The sequence below is a fragment of the Spermophilus citellus genome, assembly GCF_964194105.1.
Source record: "Spermophilus citellus genome assembly, chromosome: 16".
Classification (NCBI taxonomy): Eukaryota; Metazoa; Chordata; class Mammalia; order Rodentia; family Sciuridae; genus Spermophilus; species Spermophilus citellus.
This window is the reverse complement of record NC_138196.1, coordinates 35,953,626-35,972,516: the sequence shown is the minus strand read 5'-3', so window position 1 is coordinate 35,972,516 and position 18,891 is coordinate 35,953,626. Positions and strand designations below refer to the sequence as shown.

Here is an 18,891-nt window from a genome sequence, read left to right as displayed (position 1 = left end):
TTGGAGAGTTTGGATTAGAATTTATGAAGGGGCCAATTTAAATAAGACCTTAACAAATGGGAGATTTGTTGGGACGTCTCCTTTTCTAAGTAATTTTATATCTAGATATAATAGGTATAGTAATCCTTTATCTAGATCAGGGTTTCCAACCCTAGTAACATAGACTGGACACTTTGTTGGGTAGAATGGGAGGCTGCTCTGTGCATTATAGGGTGTTTAGCAGTATCCCTAGCCTCTACCCAGTAGATGTCAGAAGCACACCTCCAATTATGACAATAAATATATCTCTAGACATTGACAAATATTTCTTGGTGGAAAATTTGGCACCAGTTGAGAACAATTGATCTAGATGAAGGGTTAATAAACTTTGGCCTGAGGACCACACTTGGTCTGCTGCCTGTTTTTTACAGTTTGCAAGACAATAAAGGTTTTTAAGCAATCAAATAAAAATAAGAATATTTGGTGACATGGGCATTGGAAGTGAAATTCAAATTTCAGTATGTATAAAGTCTTATTGAAAGATTTCCACGCTCATTTCTGAACACAATACTATGGCGGCTTTTGTGTGTCTGGCAAAGTTGAATGACTATGACAGGTGGAATAAAGACCACAAGATGTGAAACATTTGCTATAGATCCTTTACATAAAGCGTTTGCTGATGCCAGATCTAAATAATGAAATGGTGTGGAGTGAGATGGTTGAGGAGAGAGTGGTGGCAATAAAAGTCTGTGTATCAAAGTAGAAGCAGCCTCCAGGCCACACATGATCAAGAAGCTTGGACTATCAAGTAGTGAATAAGATGTGAAAGAGGAATGTCCCCTGGGGAAAGAACAGAGAATGAGGGGATGCCAGCGGCTTCCCCTTGTAAGGAGGAAGGAAGTTCTGCTGAGATGCTACAAAAGCTCAGTGATAGCAAATCCACTAAGTCTAAAATTCAGATATTCCTGACAACTGAAAAGATAAAATCATAACCAGATTTTGCCAAAACCTCTATTATGCTTATACCTCCTGACTTTTAAATCTTATTTAAAATCTAAGGTCCAATTTGTTTAGTGTCCTGGGGCTGCTGCAAAAGATTACCCAAGAATTTCAAATAAACTGATAAACAAGATGCTTAAAATAACATAAATTCACTCTGTCATAGGTTTGAAGGCTGGAAGTCTGAAATCAAGGTATGCACAGGGCTGTGCTCCATCTGTAGTCTTGGGGAGAGATCCTTCCTTGACTCCTCCTGCCTTCTGGTGGCTCCTTGGCATCCCTAGGGGTTTTAGCTGTGTCACTCCATTTTCTGCTGTCAGGAATTATCACATAGTCTTCTTCACCGAGTCTGTGTCCTCTCCTTTTAGAAAGATACCAGGAACTTCATTTGGGTCTCACTCCAATCCAATAGGATCCATCCTAGTTTAACTAATGACATCTGTAGAGACTCAATTCCAAATAAGCTCACACTCTTAGATTCTGAGAAGACATGAAATTGGGGCTGGGGGAGGGGCAGGCAGTATTTAATCCAGTACACAAGTCAATTCCACTTAATTGATGGCAGCTGACACGATCATAGGCCCTTGATATTACATTTGATGACTATGACCCCCCAATTTTTATAATAAACTCATAAGCAAGATAATTAGAATAAGAATGAAACTTAATATTCACTCAAAATCTGGAAGAAAATATTTTTTGAAGAGAATATGATTGAGGAAATCTGAAGCATAGAAAAAATATCTATTATGTATTCCCTATGTTCTACCATTAATCACAGTGAAAATTTAAGGTTATGCATAACCAGGATGATTGGGTATCCTTATAGGACTAATAAGAAAATCCACTTGTGTTTGTGGCAAGACATTACTTATCTGAAACCCATTTGCTTCCTACCCCATACATTCACCTGATTTTGAGTAGATGCAATGTGTATTACTTTAAGAACAGACTACAAGATGGAAGAGGACTGTTCAACCTACATTAGACTTTGTAAGAACAAGAAATAAGCCTTTATGGTGGTACTGTGGGGTTGTATGTTATTATTACAGAAAAGCCTAATCTATCCTGGTTGATACATTGTCCCTTAAAGTTCCTGTTTCACCTGTAAGCTTTTATTAAATACATCTATCATTCATAGCAAAAATGGATGTTGTGCACAATCATTTATATAATCCCCAGACATCATTAGCTTGACAAGTAATGGCATTAAAGTTAGCAATAACCTATCTTTAATTTGTGACCCTTCCATGTTTGAAGTTGCTGTAGCTATATATCTGTTTTAACAAAGCTAGAAGATATATGAAGAGCTGTCCTGAGGGGTGCAGGGACCCTGGTATTATCTCTTCCATTCATGGCTGCACTTCTTGGCACAGAGTAGGCATTTAATACATATTTGTTAGATGAATTAAAAATTAGAAGCATAAACAAGCATTTAAATGTCTATGGCTTTTTTTTTCAACTGAATAACCTTGGTTATTTAAATTTCATAGTCAAAGATAGTGATTTTCCAATATGGCACAAAGTACCCTGTTTGTCCACTTGTTTGATTTGACCATTATCCTCTTATGGTAAAATAGGTGTCATACAGAATAATGTGGAGCACAAACATAGCCTCTTAAATCAGATCCAGCTTTAAAATCTGATTATACCCATGTGACCTTGCACAAGTTGTTTTCAATTTCTTATTGGTAAGGTTATAGAAATACACTATAATAAAAAGGTATATAATGCTTATATATGTGTGTAATGCTTAATCTAATGCCTATCACACAATTAGTATAGAATGAATATATTATCATATGTAAATATGGGTGTATATACACATATACACTGTCAATCTTCATTATTTGAGGATTTTATGTTTGTAAATTTACCTGCTCACTGAAATAGAAGTCTGTAACTTCCAAAGCAATACTCACAGCACTTTTGCAGTCATACTCACATATGTACAAAATTGTGAAAAACTAGTCATACCCTTGAGCACAGTCCCAACTGAGGCTGAACAAGGCAACTCTCTGCCTTTTTATTTCTGCTGTCATGTTGTAAATGAGTGTCCTTTTTGCAGTCTGTGTAGTGCCATGATTTTTTGCAATGTTTATGATTTTGTTGGTAATTTTAAATGTCAAAGTCACCCGCAAGGGTTGTGCTGAAGTGCTATCTAGTGTCACTGAATGCAAGAAAGCTGTGGTATACCTTATGCCTAAAAGACATGTAATAGTTGAGCATCTTTTAGGCATAAGTTATATAGTGCCACTACCATGAGTTCAATGTTAATGAATTGACCATTCATATTAAGCAAAGTACCTTTAAAGAGAAACACACATGAAACAAGATTATAAATTGATGAATTGATCAAAATGTTGTGACCACAGCCTCCTAGGAACCTATCCCTGTGTTTGCCCTGTTAGCTGTTATTCACTATTCACAAATCCAGCATTTCTAGCAACTTTACAGAACATAAATACAAAGAATAATGAGAATTGGCTGTGTATAGCAAAAATTATATTAATTGCTTTAAAAATTAAGCTTCAAAAATTTTCTGTTCATGACTCAGTAATGAAATTAAAATACATGATATTTTAAATATCCTGGTGCTAAAACTATATGCACTTGAGTGTATCATATCTAGCTTAATAATAAAACCAATAACCCAAACTGATAATTGTAAAGATATTGCATCAGAAACATCATGCTTTTGTTTCATTTAAATCTTCATAAAAAGCATGAAGGATGAAATATTATTATATCCATTTTACTGATGAAGAAATGAGACCCTGTGGAGTAAGTAACTTTCCTGATGATGCACAGTAAAATACATAATTGGAAATCAATATCAGGACCTATGATTGCTGATTCCAGGACTTTTCTTTGATCTCTTGTTATAAATGATGTTTCAGGTAGTTTTTGCTCACTTCTAACAGAGTAATTCAAACTCCAATGCTCTCACCCAGATGATTGGGAGCAAGAAAGCAGCAAAAACAGGTATTTATAATTTTTAAATCAAATATTTTTGATTGGTAGGGATTATGAACAATTTGGGAACCGGAACAAATACGCAATGATCTTCTCCATTCTCCTTGTGTTGTGCGTAAGTGTGTTTACCACATATTCCTCCTCGGAAACCTTGTTGGTTATCTTTTTCTTTATTTATTTCCTGTTGAAAAGGAGAGAGACAGAGCTTCAGAACTTTTCCATAAATTTCCATGCCAGACACAGACTTGCTTATTGAGTTCTCTGTTGAATGAATAAAGATCAGGGTATTCTAGATCTATTTGAAAGTTACATAAATTCAAATTTTGAATAATGTATGCACTCCAGGTTCAATCAGCACCTCCTATTTGCATATAAGAACATAACCATAGCACTTCTATCATCAGAATCAGGTTATTTGGTTTGCCTGGTGTAATCTGTCTAGATACTTGTTTTAATAGATGCAAACAATAGTTTGTCAAACAGGCAACTGTTCATTGCAGTGCATTTTTTCTTAAATTAGGAAAGCTGGTAGGTTCTGAGGTATCATCTCTAGATCAATGCATTACTTCTAAGGATGGCATTGGCCTTTTTGTACTTATAAATACAAGAAATAGATGTGTAGAATTGCAGACCTGGAAGCAGCTTAACGATCTTCATTTCAACCATCTTATTTTCCCTCAGAAGGAACTGATGCTCAGAGGGGTGAAATCATTTGCCCAAGGTGATGCAATTGCTTAATGGCAATCACATTTCTCTTCCCTTGCAGTAACTTTTTCATGGTGTTACTTGGGCTGGAGAAATTCTGCCTGATGTGTCCATTGTCTACTCTATAGTGAATAGGGCTTGTGTGGATTGGCATGTAAGATGGGCTGAATTCTTTTGGTCATGACTTTTGTGCACTGGGTCATAGGGAGCTTAGAACAAAGATTAAATCAAGACTTCTGTGTTCTTGTTTTATGTTTTGTGATTAATGAAATGAAATCAATGACCAGATAGGATTTAGAATGTTACCAGTGAGTCTACTGCCTAGGTAATCTTCACAAATCCTTTTAGGTACTATTAAGTCACTTTCTTTCTTGGGGATCTCACATTGGTATATGACATTGATGGTTTCAGCAGCATGTAGAATGCGGTTTTACTTGTATTCCAAAAGGTATTCTTTAACACAATTTTATGAGGGAATATAATAGAACAGCCATCAATTTCTTGTGTTATTCTGACACTGTCAACAGGAGACAAGGTTAAGACTTGGAAGTCACACAAAATACATTTCTATTCAGAGGAAACTGGGAGTGAGTTTCTGGTAAGAAATCATAAATCATCTAGTAAAAATAAGAACCATAAAAGTGTTGTATCTATGAAATTGAGAAGACACTCAGAAGGAAGCATTATACCTGAAATAATTGGTAGTAAATGTCCCAAACTGTATTCTCACCCTTTAACTATATCTATATATTTTATCTATCAGCTTCAAAATTCTTAATACTAAGTTTGGTTTCATAATCAGATAATATTCATTGCTGGTTACTACACGGGTCTTGAGTGCAATAAATATCACATTTCTTTATATTTTAAAAATGAATTGAAATTGTCCTCTGATCATAAAAGTCACTGAGAAAGCCAACCCCATTCCTTTACTGGGATTCTCTCTCCCTTTTTAGAGCCACACAGGAATTAAGGGTGTGTGGGTATCCTCAAGGAGGTCCCTTTGCCTTGCGGCTCTGGCTACCTTGTGATCACCAATAATGCCATTGTGTACTGGGCCTCTGCAGGCTGATGTTCAAGCTTTGAGTCTTCCTCAGAAGTGGGTCTCACTCACCTGATTTCCTATGAAGACTGATATGGTCCAGTCCTTGCAGATCAGTGATTTCCACAGATGTTGTCATACCTTCTGCAACAAGCTAGCTTATGGGAAAATAGACCAAGGCCCCATTGAAAGCATTCCTGGGGAGGTACTACCACCTGAGACACACTGTTTTCATGCTGTCTGAATCTCTATCCATACTTGCAATCCTATTTTTTCCTGGTCCTGAAGAAGCCAATTGCTTTTCTGACATCAGGCATCACCCCTCCCCCCCACATACCCCACTGTTTGACATTCAGATCCCTCTGCCTTTCAAACAACCCAGAGCAAATGCATCTGTTCACTCTCTCCTGGGGACAGGGAAGACCAGACCTCAGGCTTAGCTATCATTTAGCAATGCAATGGAAGAACACCTCTCATTTTTATGAAGTGAGTCTACAAAAAAAATGACAATTCATTTCTCAACAGGCTACACTGCTACATAAATTGTCATGCAACAGACACCTCCCAAGTTTACTTAACTGAAACCAGGAAGATGAAATTTCATGCTCTTTTTTACTCAAATGTCAGCCTTTAAAGAAGTTGCTTCTCTGGTGGAGGATTTCCTGCTAAGTGATTTTCAATTGTCTGTTGAGCACACAGGAGTTGCTGGCTCTAAATGAAAATTTACCTATTTTTCAAGAGTGGTTTTGGCCACCTTGAAGGACTATGAATTACAAAGTAGAGATTAAAGGGACCCAACTAAGCCTCTGCAATCCCTTTTGGAGGCAATAAATCTTATTGTTAGTGATAGGAGCTAAGATGGGATCTGGAAATGCTAAGCACAGTTCTCAAACCTGGGAAGATAGGAGGTCTTGGGAAGCCCAGTGCTCTGTCATTTGAAGGAGTGGTTGCTAATCTATTGCCACCTGTTGAGATCACTTAACTGAGAAGCAGGAGACTGGGGTTAACAGGCTACACATGAAATCTCCCTAAGAGTAGATCTTGATTAGCACAAACTAATTATTAGCATCTTCATGTTGCTTTTCAGCCAGTAGGGCAGATGAAATCTGCATGCCTAGAAGTTTCATTTGCAGATAGTAAAACTGACATATTTAGAGAGCTGATGAGTGGGGAAGGCAAGAATTAATTCTGGAATATAAAGGAATATTTTACTCATTGATTCTTCTTAAAACAAATGAAGGTTTTTAATTTTTTTCAAAGAGAAAGATGTTTATGTATTTGAGGAATCCTGATTGTAATATTCAAGCATTTTGCTCTCTCTTTCTCTCTTTTTTTATACTGGGAAATGAACAGGGGGTGGAGTGGGGGCTCTACCACTGAATTACATCCCCTGCCCTTATTTGGTTCTAATTTGAGATGGGGTCTTGCTAAGGTTCTCATGTTGGCCTCAAACTTGCCATCCTTCTGCCCCAACCTCCTGAGTTGCTGAATTACACACATGCATCACTGCACCCAGCTTCCCCAATAATTTTTTCTATATGAATGTTTATATTTCATCCAGACACTGTAGAATGATATTTATTTAGAAATTCATAGAATCTTGAGTTACCATTTTATCTGACTTTGCTTCAGTAAGATTCCATTTCATTCTAAGTCTTACTGTCTAGCATTAGTAGCATTTAAATGCCCTTATCCTCCCTCCTGTGGGTATAAATAATGCTGAATAATCCCAGTCTCCCTCAGTTACCCATCTTGCAGGCAGTCAGCATGCCCAAACATCAGGGATCCTTACGCTTCCTCTCTTCCGAAGGCCTCCTATTCCAGCCTCACCCTAACTCCCCCTTTTTGGTAGTTTTGGAAAACAGCTGTATATCAAGCCAAATTCCATCATCTTCTGTGAGTCTCAAGTATTATCAAGTTGTACTTTAGCTGCTCTTCTTTTAGCTAAGTAATTCTGAATCCTTTAACCTTTACTCACATGCCTTTCCTCCTTAAGCCATCTCTCTGGCTCTCTATACCTCCTATTATTCTACAAGACATCCTATAAGACTTTGAAAGAGTCTAAGATTTCTGTACTGATGACAAATGACCAGCTAAATGGAAACCTCACTACCAGTATACCAGCTTTTATGACTTACTTTTTTACCAACCCCCGCACACCAACCCCAGAATTTCCTATCTTTGCTAGTTCAGCCTCTGTTTCAGGATGGATGGATGACAGTGTGGGACTGTGGAAAGGACATGGAGGAGGAATTAGGAGATGTGGGTTCTGGTCTTAATATTCGCAGTGCCTAGGATGATTACAAACCAACTTTTATCAGTACTTTGAATACTCACAAAAAGGATATGAGATTGGACCACTGATCATATTTTATTTAAAAAAAAAAATCTCAGTGGAAAGTAACCTCATCTAGAGTTGTGCTTTGAATCTAGTTTGATTTTGTTTCCAAACCCATATTATATTCTCTGTGTCTATTGGTCTCATGATTGTTTTGAGGAACCACATAGACTTCTGTAGAATTCATGCCTCTTAATACTATAGTTTTGTGAGATTTAGATGAATATGTCCATTTGAAGATTTCAAGCTCTGTGAGGGCCAGGGTGGGTTGATGCAGAACACAGTTCCAGAACATATTGTTGAATGAATGAAACATCACAACTCAAATGCTTGGTAATGTCAAGGTGAAAGTGAGCCCATTCCAGATGCTGGTCCTCTGAGGGGATGGTTCCCAGCTGAAGCTACATAGGAGAAGCAACTGCAAAATTTTAAAATCTATCATTGCTTGCCCTGTCCCAAATGATTCACAGTTAATTAGCATGAGGTGAGACAGAAGTCATCAGTGTTTAAACCTCTCCAGCTGATTCTAATCCTGAACCAGGATTGAGAACTACTGAGTCCTCACCTAAAGCTTTCCAAATTTAGTTCACTTATGAGTCACCGAGGCTCTTATAAAATGCAAATTCTCATCCAGTGGTTGGGATGGGGCTGAGATTGGCATCCTTGATAAACTGGCAGGTGATGTGATGTTCTTAGTCACACATAGGTAGCAGATTTTAAGCGGCTTCACTCTCACTGGCTGTTAATGGCACTCTTGTCCTAAAAATTCTTCAAAAGAAATCATCCCTATTCTCTCTCATGCACTCACTTTTGTCTGTGTCTGCATGGCAACAATGAAGTGTGTAATGTGTGACCAAGCCATAGTTAAATTAATGATTATGGGTGATACACCTGAATAATTTAGGTGCCGTGTAGGCTTCTGTTCCCCCAGGGACCGAATTAACCTAATGATTTTCCAACATTCATCTGCAGAGTCTGATCTAGCCTGAAACCTACTTCCTTATTTGCAATTATCCTTTGCTCACCAACCTTATTGTTCAATTTGAGAAGCAGTGTTATGAGGCTCTGAGCTTAAAATTTTTAAGGGCTTGAGAACTTTCTTGCTTTAGCATTTAAGACTCTGGATTTTCTTGATCCAAGTGTTGGGAGGGACCTGTTACAATGGGGGAAAGAAAGCAGCTCAATTCATCTCACAATCTGACCTCTGGAATTTTTGGAGTTGTTTTGAGGTTTCATGGAGCTGACTCAGAATAGCATCAAACCTTCACTTTTATCACTATTCAAGTGGCAGTTATGTACTTAATCTTTAGATTAACTCCAGATAGATATATGCAAAATATGTGCATAGTCAATTTTCAAAGCTTTAAATACAATACACAGCTGATTTTCATAACTTGCAAACAAAGGGTTATTAAGGCCAGTGTTCCTTTTAGGGGTATATGTTTAATGAAATGCAATGTTGAGGTTAAATAGAAAAAACCAGGAAATGTATTGGGGGAGGGATGTTGGCAAGGGTGGAGAAAGAGTAGGTGTACATGTGCATGAACTACTCAGAGAACTATGCCAGAAGGAACTTCCCTCAACTAATTCCAAGACTTCTGCTTCCTTCCCAGCTCAGGCCAAAAGGCTACCCTCTCACTCCCTTTCTTTCTTCAAACTTAGCTCATAATTTATCTCTGCTACACTTCTGGCACTGATCACTTTTTTCATCTTTGAGTCCTCTATAAATATTCATAGGCAATAAGAAATGATCCAGGAAGCTGACTCTCTAGTTGAATAGCTAATGCTGCTGGATAAGTAAATTGTTCCCAATCCTGAACACAGGGTACACATTAGGTGAAATAGGAATGCTGGCAGAATTAAAAGAACTGAATCTCCTCTGAGCACCAGGTGTCAGTTCTCTGTCTTGCGGCTCTTACCATAGTACCTGCAATCTAGTGATGCCTCCAGTGTAGTTCTCAAGGGAAAGATGGCAGTTTTAGGGAGTGGGTGTTGGGATGAGCCAACCAGTTCCTATCACTGTCACTCTGCCCACATGGGATACTGTCTCTTACCATGTTAAATATGGGGCCTGAGGTTTAGGAGGAAAGGTTAATAGCATTTCCAGCTAATTAGAAGGTTGTTGATTCTTGCCCAAGCAATTAGAAAAATATATACAATTTATCCACAAATTAATTAATTTAATTAATTTAATTAAATTAATTAATTTAATCCACAAATTCACCTTTTTAAATTACCCGTGGTCAACTATGGTCCCCAAATACTAAATATTAAATAGAAATTTCCAGAATTAAAGAATGTGTCAGTTTTAAATTGTGCATCATTCTGAGTGGGATAATGAAATTTCATATCATATCATCCTGCCCAGCTCAGTGTATACATAATCCCTTGGTTCAGTGTGTACATACTGTATATATTACCTGCCTGTTAGTTACTTAGTAAATGGTTCTCTGATTGAATATTTTAGTATCATAGTGCTTATGTTCATGTAAGCCTTATTTTACTCAATAATGACCAATGTGCAAGGTAGTGATGCTGACAATTTATATACATCAGAGAAATGCCTTTAATAATGAAAGAAAGAAAAACAACTTTGTGTGATAAATTTACTGCAATCTACAGTAGGAGTGAAGAGATAAAAGCATAACATGTACAAGTTTGGTACTATCCAAAGTTTAAGACATCCTCTGAGGATTATGGACTACAATCCTCATGAAGAATTGTGTCATAATTTTTAGTGTTCTCAAAATATTACTGAGGTCTAGTGTCTCCATATTTTTTTCACTCTGCCCTTAGGTCAAAAGAAATACTTAAGTTTATGAATAGTTAGGTTCTAACAACTTAGTGTGTCCTAGTAACTCAATAGCCATCTGAAAACATAGTATATAAAAATTGAGAGAACTTGATATTTTATATTCAAATGACCACACTGATTAGTGATGTTACCACATAACTTCTCATAACTGAGAGTCAAATTGGACATCAATACCTTGATTTTCTATTCCTCTTTGTTTAGTTGAATTGACTGGAAGTAGTGTCCAAATATCCAGGTTCCCAGAAATATGAAATGTTTGAAAGGTTTGTAGCGTTTGATGTTGAAATTGTGAGTTAGTCATTCCTGAAGCATTCAACAGACATTTCTACGTCTTTAGAATTTTAAAATACATTACAGAATTTTTATGAGTTCATCGCATAATTCCAGGCTACCTCTGACTAAAGTTTAGGAACTATGACCATAACCAGAGGTTTTGCCATTGAACTTAGAGGGAGTGCATAAGTGGATAGTATTTGAAGACCAAATGTCATGGATGCATCCTATCCATAGAGAAACAGCTGTTTTTTAGATCAGTCTGAACAGACAGAATGTGATCACTGATTCCAATATCAATCCTTACATCAAACAACAGAATGTCCTAAACTAAGGCCATGATTGCTTCTCTCACATGTAAGTTACTTTAGAGAGTACATTGCTCCCCTTAGTCAATAAGAAGTTGTTTAACATATACTGTGTCCAGGCCCAGTTCTGGATACCTGAGATAGAACAGTGAACAAAACAAGTAATACTCCTCCGGGCTTCCATTCTAGTCTCCTGCCTTTCGTGCATGAAAGAATGGAGAATCTCACAGCATTTGGGTTCGTTTGTCAAAAAAACATGAGAAAATTATAAAAGGACTTGTATCTCCTCTAAAGTCCTATGTATTGGCTTATTTCCAAAGATCAGAATTCTGCAGAAAACAGGCATTTCTAAAATATTTAGAGGCTAATCAGTGACTGAAACTAGAGGGAATTATTCTATATTAATGAAAATCAATGATCTATGAATACTATCTTAATGAAGACTGATGATATATGAACGTGGGGAGGGTGAGGAAGCAATTCCAGTTAATAGACTGATTATACTAAGAATGTTGATACACAATTGAATTAGAATGATGGTTCTGTTAAGCCATCCTCATCTTTGTTTATTCTCAGGAAATGTAAAATGGCATGTACTTTGAAACATTAGATTTATTATAATGCTCTTTAAATTCCTTCATGGTACAGAAGAAATAATGTGTGGATTTTTCTGTCTTGAAGAGCAGAATTCACTTCCAACCCCCATCTTATGAAAAGGAAAAGAGGTACTTCATTTAATCTAAACAATTAATGCTGTGTTTTTGATCTGCTAAAACAATAAGAAACCCATTTTCTCTTGATCTTTTGGAGAAACCAGAGAGACTGATACATTTATATTATATTCTGGCTGAACAAATTTTCTTCCATCCCATTTCCCAGAAAAAATCAACAATAAATTAATAAATAAATCACTGCAAATGTAATCTTCTGGGATTTAATTTAATACCCAGTTCTGGCATCGCAAGTCCCCTAAGCAGTGTTTTTCAAACTTTGCACTAAAGCAAGTTAGCATGAAATGTGGCCTATATATAAATTGTAAAATAAAAATGTTTTCCTTCTGCATCAAGGAGTATATATATGTATGAATATAAAACAAATCACTCATAATTCACAACAGAAACAACCATGGCTAAGATTTTGATTTATAGCTTAAGTTTTTATATATGGTTTGATGTGGTATGTGCACCACATTTACTATAATAAGTAATTTGGTTTACATCCTATATATAAACCACATCTTTAAGTTGGTATTCTATCTTGAATATTTCCCCATGTCACTAGTATTTTTCTAAAACATGTTTATGGTTTTTTTTCCTATTGCTTCATGGTATTTCAGAGCATAGATGCTCACAGTTTTTTTAATTAAAAAATACTTTTTATTTAGTTGTTAATAGGCTTTTACATTATTTATTTATATGTGGAGCTGAAAATTGAACCCAATGTCTCACACAGGCCAGGCAAGTACTCTACCACTGAGCCACAGACCCAGCTCCCCACAGTTTTTTTTAATGCAACACTTATGATGAATCTAACTTGTTTTATTTAATCATATAAGAATTTATGAAAACTGCCAAAGACTTAGCTATCATAAGATATTTATTAAAACATAACAATTCCCCAAATTGATATTAACTAAGAATTTCTGTTCCTTTCCTTCTTTTACTCATTACATGTACCTTTGAGCATCTACTACCTACACAGGAGGCAATAGTTTTTTGTATCTGTAAGATGCAAAAGAAATCTAAGAATGAACGCTGACTTTGCACAGTTGGCATTGAGTTGAGGCACTTACCTGCCAAAGAGACTGGACTGTCTGGAGACTGAGCTGCAGATCTGCCTGATAACTGCCTCCTCAGCTAGGTACTGAATGATCCAGTGAAATTTAGCTCTTGGCAGTGTTTGCAAAAAAAACAGTGATATGTGCTGAATAACTTCTACTATCATTAATTACTTTTAGGATAAGAAAAAGAAAAGGAAAGAAAAAAAAGAGTTTATTCTAAGAACTAGAAATCAGGCTTTTTTTTTTTTTAAAGCACATTTCCAAATATCCACACCATCACCACCACCCGCCCCCAGCCCCAAGAATAAGTGTTGAAGCCTAGGAAATGTGTTTGGACTTTACAGTTAATCTGTTTATTTGGCCTATTGCTCCCTAGGCATCACTGGAAACTAGTTGACATGAAATACTGTGTTTGTCTTAAGAGTCGGGAGATCTGGTCTTTGCCATTTCCTCTGCTGCTTATTAATCCAGGGGTTATGAGCTCAATGATTCACCCCCTGAGCTTCAAGCTGTTGCACTGGTCAAACAGGAGATTAGGGCAACTAGATAAGCAAATACATAGAACAGATGAAATTAACTGCACAATAGCACACAACTGGAGAGAATCAGTATTATGAATAAGAATGCCTTAAGTGAAAAAAACCCCACAGACTTTGAGTAAATAACTGGCTTTTTATTTCTATGTCAGGAGCTCCGAGGTGGGCACAGTGGCATACCCCCTGTAATCCCAGCTGCTTAGGAGGCTGAGGCCAAAGGATCATGAGTTCAAAATCAGCTTCAGCAACTGAGTGAGGCCCAAAGCAACTCAGCAAGATCCTGTCTCTAAATAAAATATACAAAAAAGAGCTAAAGATGTGGCTCAGTGGTTAAGTGCCTCTGGGTACCAAATACCAACTACAAATAAACAAACAACTCCCAAATTCCTTTTGTGAATGGACTAAATTTTGTTTTTATTATTCTAAATCCTAGAAATCATTAAGAATGAACAAAAGAGTAGACAAGGAGGGAGAAAGAAAATAAGGAGCATGCATTATAGGAGAGTGAGAAAGAGAAAGAAGAGGGAGGAAGAGATAAAGAAAGGGAGACTGAGAGAGAGATTAAAAGTGAGGATAGGGGCAGACAGAAGAAAATTGGGAAAGAGAGGGATAGAGAGAGAGAGAGGGGAGAGAAGAGAGTGGGAAAAGTGTGAGGGAGCTCAGCATAGGAGCTGTGCCTGTGAGGTTGCAGAGCACCCTGGGGCCATGGTCAGAAAGAAGACAGGCGAGACCCTCTGCTCCCCTCTTTCTCTACTATGGACACCCAGTTGGTGATCTGAAAAAGATTTGAGATCTAGTAGTGGATCCTATCTACTTGATTGAAACACCCACTCTAGATTCCTGAACATCTATTCCCAAAGCATTCAAAATTTCTATTTCCCTTGTGCAATGTTAAATCAGGTTTGTCCCCAGCAAGCACCTCATTCCCCCGTTTGCCCAGAACATTTCCCTGTTTCTGTCCTTGGAGCTCCATGTCCTAGGAACCTCTCGGTCCTGGGAAATCTGTGATGGCTGGTACTAGACCACAAGCTATAGTGAGGGTTTCAATGCCAGGATAAATGATCCAGAGTAAACAGCTTCCAGTCTGAAAGTGAAGTATTCAGAATGATGTGTATAATTGGTTCCCTCTGAAACTCATGGCAATAGGCCACCCCCAGAAAGTGCAAAGAAGTTTGAGAGAATAGTGAGTTTCAAGATATCTAGCCGAGATGGGCGTGGTGGCACATGTCTATAATCCGAATTACTTGGAAGGCTGAGGCAGGAGGATTGCTATAGTTCGAGGTTAGCCTGGGCAACATGACAAGACCCCATCTTAAACAAATGACAACAACAACAAAAAAAGCATGTCTAATTAAATCCAAAAGAAGGAGGGAGACTGGAGTAAGTGCCCACAAATTGACATATTGCCCTCTCATAATTTAGCTTTCACCCTACTTATTTTCTTGTATGTATATAGACTGGCAAATCACCCAACTTTCCTATACCTTGATGTTACAATTTAAAAGAAAAAAGGAAAACTTTTGTTATCATCTCCCTTTCTCATTTATTATGAGGTGGGCCTTCCTTCCTTCAACAAAAGGCATTGGATGAAGGCCATGCCCCTGTCACCTTTCAGAGTGAGGCAGTATCTGGTGGCAACACCCACAGGGTGCTCAGGAAACCCTTTTATCCATAAATCAGCCATGGGTCTCTTGCCAGAAAAAACAAAACAAAACATGGGACAAGGATGCATATTATTTTAGACTATTATTCAATATAGTTAGATTATCTAACAGTCCACAAATAGCTTTTGATAACCTGCTATCTGAAAACTGTGTATGAGGCAGGGGAAAGTATATTGAAATGTCTTTCACGATCATGTGGTTCTTAGAAGTTTTATTTTGTATTGTTTTATTGTTCTCACATAGAGTAGAAGGGGTTGAGAAGCATCCTGTAGCACAGGTGAGAAACTGTAGAAGAATGATGGCCCTGAATCCAGGTCTTGCTGTCATGGGAGCAGCCAAAGGTTGATGGTATGACAGCTCAGTGTGTTCTTGAGTTTCTTCAAGGTGACAAAAATCAGAACTGTTATCTAACTTTATCAGTATTCATTTTGATATTAGCTATCTTGGCAAACTTTTTAGATTTTGAAAAATGAAAAAAATTGTAATTTCCAAAGAAGCAAATAATTGTTATTCCTCTGTGTCTCATGGATAAAGATGTGACCTTTTTTTTTCTATTGCCTATGGAAAAACTAGCTCCATTGCCACTTTATTTTATAGTAATTTTCAAAGAAAACATGGCAATATTTATATGGCTGTTCTCAGTATCAGCTGTGACTTGGGAGGAGTGTAGCTTTAAAAACATCTTAGTGCTTGGCTCTCCCTCTAGACTCAAATCTGATTGGTCTGAGGTACAGCCTGGGCATAGAGATTTTAAAGTTGGGTAAGTCTAATGTTGAAAACTACTGATTTTAGGGCAAGGGCACTTTAGTGCATGCCTGTAATCCCAGCAGTTTAGGAGGCCGAGGCAGGAGGATCACAAGTTGAAAGCCAGCCTCAGTAACTTAGTGAGGCCTAAGCAACTCAGCGAGATCCTGTCTCTAAATTAAATGTACAAAAAAGGGCTAGTGGGGCTGGAGTTGTGGCTCAGTGGTAGAGTACTCACCTAGCATACATAAGGCACTGGGTTCAATCCTCAGCCTCACATAAAAATGAAATAAAGATATTGTTTCCACCTAAAACTAAAAAATAAATATTAAAAAAAAGAGGGCTGGGGATGTGGCTCAGTTATTAAGTACCCCTGGGTTCAATACCTGTACCAAAAAAAAAAAAAAAAAAAAAAAAAGAAAAATGGAGACAGAGAGAAAAAAAAAACCACTGTTTTTGATTAATTGACTATTGGATTAATATTTTATAAAAGATAGATAAAATCAATATTCAGTTTAATTTTTTTACAATTGGAATGAAAATATGAAGTATGAAATAAAAATAAAAATTAAACACATATTAACCAAAAATGTGTTTATTAAAAGGATATTTTTTAAGCCAAATATAATCTTTACCCCATTTGTACTAATTTCATTAGCCAAAGATTATGAGAGTTATGAGCCATGTACACACATGGATTTATCATTAAAACCTGGAAACTGCACTCCTCCCATGCAATTTCCATATTTGGCATTGAGTCAAAACCACAAAAGGGAGAGAGCTTCTAAAATGTGTTCCATTCTCATTTTGTGAGTTAGCAGCAAAGACTATTAGCTTTAAAAGGCTTGGTGATCCTAAAATTTAACCTTGTGGAAACGAGGGACATCACAGGTTGGCTGAAGGTCATGTAGCTCAGTGATGCTGAAGCCCAAGTCAACCCTGATTTCTGACTTTGATGCAAGGCTATTCCTACCCCCTGTCTTTGCCTTTATAAGTATTTGGAAAATATAAACTGGGTTGAGATTGGAGTAGACAGTTAGAAAATGAAACAAAAGAAATATTTAAATCTTAGACTTTATCTGATAATATACTAGAATTATTCAGAAATAGACACTACAATACAAAAGTAGCCTCACTCTACTTTCCTATTTGCTAGATAAGGTTATCTTATTTGATGACTGTTCTGCTGTGCATCACTCCTGCCAGGCTGCGGTATATCAGGTATTAATTGAGAAAAATAAAAAATTGATGAAGTGACTGAGTGTTTTTTAGGGTCCAGTTTAGACAAAAATAGGTTATGCTTCAAGAGTCAGGATTCATTATAAAAAGCAATATGCAGCTATAAATGCTCAGAAATTGATAAAGATGCAGGAAATTTTGAGGCAAGACCAAATTTTCTTGAAAGAATGGATAGTTCTTTCATATCCAGGTGAACCATAGATTTGTAGCCTTTATTAGATTTCCCAAGTCATAGAAGAATGACCCTTGGTGGGATGTATGGCACACAGTTAAGATTTATTTCTATATAGTTATATATAATCAAATCTAGCTATGAGGCATTTAAGAAGCATATTGTTTATCAGAGTACCTTTAGAAATAACACTGTTAAATTTAACCTAACTAAAACTACCTGATCTGATAAATTCTCTGGATAAGAGGAAAAAAGGCTTCCTGATATGTTGTCATGGTGTGGATATTCTTTGAATTAAAATGTCATTAGGCAAGTATGTATTTCCATATCCGTTATTTTATCTAAAATCTAAAAGTCCACACAGAAGTTAATTTGAAAGCTTGGGGAGTTGATTAATTGGTTTCTTAACTCGTCATTGATGTCCCAGGTTTCTGCTTTTCCTTGGAACAATGACCCTTATGTTCATAGTTTTGTCAACTACATTTCCCATCTTGGAGACAAGGAACACACAGAAGGTGCTGCTAAATTGCATATGAGTAATGAGCCATGGGAGAATTTAAATATTGTTTTTGTTTTGAAAATATTTGGATCAGAATATTTTTCCAAGATGAATTGTAATCCCGTGTTTACAAAAAGAAAAAGATGACAGATAGTTTCAGGGGAAAAATATCTCTTTACTTATTTAATTTAAAGAGTCCTTGGGGGCATTGAAAGGAACATTGGCCATGGAAATTAAGCATTTGGTTTTGAGTCTCCTCTTTATTATAACTAGATATCTCATCTTTAGAAAGTCACTTGGCATCTCTGAAGTCAATCATCTGAGAAACAGGACAATAACCTGAGGCATAGTCATTGTAGGGATGGTAGCAACTTATATGTTGTAATGCATGCCAAAGTTATTTTTACTTTCCATTAGTAAACTCCTTCAATTTTTTTCTAGTCCAGAAATAACTGTAAGTTCACAATGGAAATGTATTAATAGCTGGGACTGTGCGATCTCAAAATAGTGATATGTGATATATGCCTTTCAGTTTGGACAAGCAACATCTGCTGTATATTGTTTTTTTTTTTCTTTTAGAAAAAGAAAAAAATAACCACTGTACTTTCAACATCAACTTTAGCAGGTATAGGTTGAGAACTTATCCTAATAAACAGAAATAACTGACAAAATTAACATGATTTTCTCAATTGGTACAATTCAAGTCACTGAAAGTTGTGTGTGTATCACTTAGGAAAATCCATTATTTTTAGCACACAAATGTCAATTCATCCATTCAAAATCGTTCAAGTCATGATTGTGCAATGTTTAAGTATTGGCTTC

At 36.7% G+C, this 18,891-nt stretch overlaps 1 protein-coding gene across 1 annotated transcript in view; it reads left to right on the top strand.

Annotated features, from left to right (window-relative positions):
- Positions 1-18,891, top strand: part of ZMAT4 (zinc finger matrin-type 4) — a gene marked incomplete at its 3' end in the record, with an annotated part of 298,777 nt that overhangs the window by 207,680 nt on the left and 72,206 nt on the right. The window lies entirely within an intron of this gene.